This window comes from Uranotaenia lowii, chromosome 2 (assembly GCF_029784155.1).
Source record: "Uranotaenia lowii strain MFRU-FL chromosome 2, ASM2978415v1, whole genome shotgun sequence".
NCBI lineage: Eukaryota > Metazoa > Arthropoda > Insecta > Diptera > Culicidae > Uranotaenia > Uranotaenia lowii.
This window is the reverse complement of record NC_073692.1, coordinates 166,847,139-166,852,210: the sequence shown is the minus strand read 5'-3', so window position 1 is coordinate 166,852,210 and position 5,072 is coordinate 166,847,139. Positions and strand designations below refer to the sequence as shown.

Below are 5,072 nucleotides of genomic sequence, written 5' to 3'. Positions count from 1 at the left end.
ATAACGTGATAAGGAACGTGATTTTAAAACTTAAATTTAAAAATTATGATTTATAAACGTCATATGGAAATAAAACTCAATTTTATGATGTTAATTTACACAACATTGAGAAATACACTAAAACATAATGGGATAAAATTAAATCAAAATTGGCATTCGTGCATATGAGTGTAGTTTTCCTCAACTGTCAGTCAAACAAAAAAAAAAAAACACCAGTTTTGTGAGGTTTTGTGAAATAGGAAGTGATTGCAATCGATGGAGTTTTTTGAGAAACCGGAAGCCTCGACTTTCCAGCAGGCAGACAACGGAAGCATCTACGTCTGCCGCAGCACACGTCAGTTAAGGTTAGCATTGGATTGGATGGATGTACCGCCACGGATGATGCTATTGGTGAGCGGGAAAATAAATTACGGAGGTCGCCGGAAGTGGAATTCAGAGACATCTAATTTCCCGAATATTAGCTACCCTCTGCTTGATCGTTGCCCGACTGGTAAGTAGTCCGGCTATAACAAAGTACAACATGCTTAACGTTTTCTGTATTTTATTTTTAGGTGAGAAGAAAATGGAAATTAATAAATATTCCAAACTGAAAACTTTTTTGCACCAGAAACGATCAACTTTACTGGAGGCACCAGCACCAGGCTCGGACGCATGTGTCGTGATATTTGAAAGGATTCCTAATACTTCCGTTGGAAAAACATACCTGTTTGATTCACCAGCAGGAGATGTGAACAAACACAGATATGTGTCGTGATGCTGGCAGAGCAAATAAAGGTAATCTAAATAATAATTGATTATCTTCAAAATATTGAATGATTTATTCCATTTTTTTTATCTTTTCTTATTCCACAGCGCGAGGAAGTGTGAAAGTTTTAACCATGATTTACCGAGTAAGGATCATTCAAAGATCTCTCCTAGGACAAGAACAACTAAGTCTACTGAGGAAATTGCCGTTTCTTCTGTCCTGTTTGTCCAGTAAAAAATTTGCTTCTGGTGCATTAAATTTCTTTCAAGTCTTCCGATAAGTTCCGATGAACGGTCAAATTTTTTATTTATCGTCTGTGTTAAAGTACTTTGAATGAAATTAATATTAACTTGATTTGATTTCATGTAAAAAATTGCATTATTATTCATGAAATATAACAAATTCATTCCAAAATATAAGAAACACGTATTTTTTAAGCCATTCTGAAAATTCAGTTATTTGTTATGTAATGTTACAGCACTGTAAAATTCAACTTGCACTGAAAATTACGTCATATATGATGTTTCTTTTTATTAACATCATATGTGACGTGATTTTACATCTAGAACCAATACATTCAAATTTAAATTCGAAAATATGTAAAACTATGTCTCTTAAAATGTATCTCAAATTGGATTGACTGTAGTTGAGTGTGTGGGAGTATTGTATTATGTATGCAGATGTATGTATAATACCGCTTAGATTATAAATTATGTAAAATTAAATCATTCCTCGAATAGATCAAAACATAATTAAGTCTCGAAGCGTTTGTGGCTCGTTTAATTTAAAAAAAAATGTGGGGTGTTATTAACATCTACGATTCATTTTGAATCTGTGTAACCTCTAAAGAGCCATCGTTCACCATTCATGTGGAAATAGTTGGAAATAGTCAAAATGACAGGATCAGATATGTTATAGTTCTCATGGAATTACATTTTTATATCATTCGAGACGTTATTTTTACGAATATTGGTGAACTGGTATAAGGTTACCAAGCTTATACTTTTCGATATGGTTCCACTTATCTACTAAAAACTGACTATATAGTTAAATGAAATGTATTCTTGAAAGTTTTCATTTAAAAGTTTACAATTATTTTCAAAAATGGCTGTTTTCTGCGAAAAGGTAATAAATTTGATGCAAAATTGATGAACTTCACTCTTCCTGCCCAATACTATGTTGTGGTGGTATATCTGGCTGGTCTGTACACTTTCTTAAATATTGATCATTAAAAAAACATATATACCAATCAAAATCAATCAGAACATGAATATAAATTAAAAGAAAACAATATAAAACTTTTTTTCAAATTTTAACATGAAAACTACCATCATGGTTGAAATTTATACGAAAAAAAATCGTTCAAAAGTAAACATATCAAAACATGTTAGATTATAAATTAAGTAAGCATAAAAAATGATTAATAAAAAATAAGCGTGCGAGAGAAATTGAGATGGTTTGCTTCGTCCGCCCGCACGCGCCCCTTCGTCGTTATCTCCTTCACAGGGCAACCTTTGCTTGCGAATAAAGCGTTTAGCGAAACATCGAAGTAACAATCGCTTTCGTACCATGCGATGTTGGCCACAAGTACTCTTGACTGATTCTCATAAATTCGGGGTTGTACCCCTTGGTGAAAACCTTAATTAAATATAATTATTTGGAGCTTGGCTCCAAATTTTTTGAAATGGTTCGGCATAAAGCTGAACCAGAAACAACTTAAAATAAGAAAGGCAATAAATTAGTTGGGCTTCCCAAAAAATTATTTTCCTCCCACACAGTTACTTTGAAGTCAGCAATTCTGAGTGGGAGGGATAGGTGTCGTTCCTCACTTGAACGCATCATTTGTGTAAGGTAGTGAGCGCGCCCATCGTGTCTATGACGTCATCTATAATTTGACGTCATTTATACGATAATCTAGATTTTAGTGATTGCTGGTTGTGGCTAGCCAGCCAAATTGACACGTTTTTTGGAGTGATGATTTGATGATAATTACTATGAAAATTTATTTTTCAAACTATTTTGTTTTTTTTTCTTTCTTTTATACATTGAAGAGGGAAAAAAATCAAATTTTTTAAGACAAAAATCATTTTTATTGTACTTCCCAGTTTCGCAAAAACGTAGTGACAAAGTTTATAAAAAAATCACACCAATACATACAAATACACTGACATCGTCTGAACTCGTCGAGCTGATTCGATAGGTACCTATAAAGGTATATCTAAGACCCATAATTAAGGATCTCCCAAATCGACCGATAACTATACCTTTCTGTAAGAAAGGCAAAAAGATAACTTCAAAAAATTTGTGTGAAATATTGGAAATCTGAAACTGCGTCAAATAACGCCAATCTTCTAATCTACTTTTCAAAACTTTTCTGCTGTCACTGAAAAACTTTTATTGTTGAATGTAAAAATAAATACGATTTGACACCATATTTTAACATTTTCGTAATCATGATTTTAAATTAATTCAAAAGAATGCATGTATACGTTCAACATTAAGCTTCTAACTTCAACTAAATTTGTTTGAGCACTTGATAATTTGATAATTTGAAAATAAAGCTTTAAAATTGTTGTAAAAATTGTCTAAGGAACAAAAGCGATATAGCGATTAAAAATCTGGGATTTATGTAAAGTTAAAAATAGTTAAGAAAATTTTGAAGGAAATGATAACGCGATTTATTGCGAAAATGTGCAATTAAGGACAGTAGAAATTAACAAAAACTAACCGTTAGAGTATCTGACAACACTTTTCAAACAAACAAAAATTGACTGTCATTTTAAAGAGTGTTGTTATATTTATGGTTTATTGAAGCTAGCTTAAAGCTCCTTGTATCGGTTTTCGGATAGACATTTTAATTTTGTTTTTATTTTCATCATATCTTTTTGGAAAAATTTAGCAACTGGCCGTCTTTTGCATTTTCTGACAGTGTGTAATTTCAAGCCTATATGCTCCAAAAGTAAAAACGATACACATATATATGAGCAAGAATTATTTTCGTGACACTTAAAAAAGTTATATTTTTTAAGTAACAGAAGATTTAATCCTTTACTAAAAGAGAGTTGATCCTTAATTCAGGCTGCCCTGCCATTGGCGATAATCTTGTAAAATACCAAGATGAAAGGTCTGTTTATTTTTTTTTTGCCATATTAGTTCTCATTTCACAGTTTGCAAGTATCAGACAACGAGAATTCATAAAGTTTGTCTACTACCCTAGAGCAGTGGTCGGCAACCTTTTGAGTCAGAAGAGCCGAAAATTATAATTTTTCAAAATTCCAATGTTCGAAAGAGCCACATTTGTTAGTTGCAATCAAATACCTATGTAAAACTTCTTAATTTTTCTATTCCCAATCTCGATTAACAATCCTTCATAACTAAAGGTTTTCATGCTTTGTCTTCAGTAGCTTTAGTTTTTCAAAACCAAGGGTTGATTCAAAGAGAACTTTAAAAAATTCATTGAAATTTTATCTGTAATACTGTAAAATTTTATTCTGTTTGGCAAACTGAAGCTTCATAATTATGAATTAGCATGCTCTAAAATCACAATTGACTTTTCTTTGTGTTCTTTGCCCTCATTCAGTTTATTTTGAAAATTTTATAAAATTTATGAGCATGTTGAAACAATTTTTTTAATATTTATAAGCATAAACAATAACTTACTGTGGTTAATATAAAGGACTCAGAAATGTTTTGTGAAACCAAAATATTTAGTAAAACATATTTTGAAAACAGTTGTGAATGAATTCCTTCAATAAAATACCTATTACTAAGCTTGCCAGATTGCCCGGTTTTATCCGGGTTTGCCCGGATATTTGATGCAAAATTTCGAGAAAGTCCGGTCCGGCCCGGCTGCCCGGATATCGTGAAAAAAGTCCGGATATTGCCCGGATTTTTTTCACAATTTTCACAAAGAAACCAAAAAAATATCAAAGTTTTTGAGTAAGTTTCAGCAAAATCGATCAACGGTATGGAAATTTTCAACGGTTATTTCAAATAATTTCGCTAATTTACTTTTATAAACCTTTAAATATTTAAGTGTTCCAAAAAATTTTAGGAAGTCTGCAATTACATTAATGAAATATTAATTTAATTTTTTTTTGCATTTTTTCTTTGTTTTTATATATAATAACACCTAAGTTTTGCCCGGTTTTTGCCCGGTTTTTTAATTTGAAAAATTGAAATCGATGCCCGGATTTTGCCAGGTTTTTTTTTGAAAAAATGCCCGGAATTGCTAGGCCCGGATGGGAGTGGAAAAAATTCTGGCAACCTTACCTATTACAATCCTATTATTTGTTTTGTTTGAGAAAACTTATATGAAGTTTGCGGT

At 31.7% G+C, this 5,072-nt stretch overlaps 1 long non-coding RNA gene across 1 annotated transcript; it reads left to right on the top strand.

The window, feature by feature from the left end:
- The first annotated feature begins 240 nt into the window (after positions 1-240).
- LOC129745163 (uncharacterized) lies at positions 241-1,065 on the top strand. Its single transcript, XR_008737090.1, has 3 exons — positions 241-490; positions 552-774; positions 853-1,065. It is a non-coding gene; the product is annotated as an uncharacterized LOC129745163 (long non-coding RNA).
- The last annotated feature ends 4,007 nt before the right edge of the window (positions 1,066-5,072 follow it).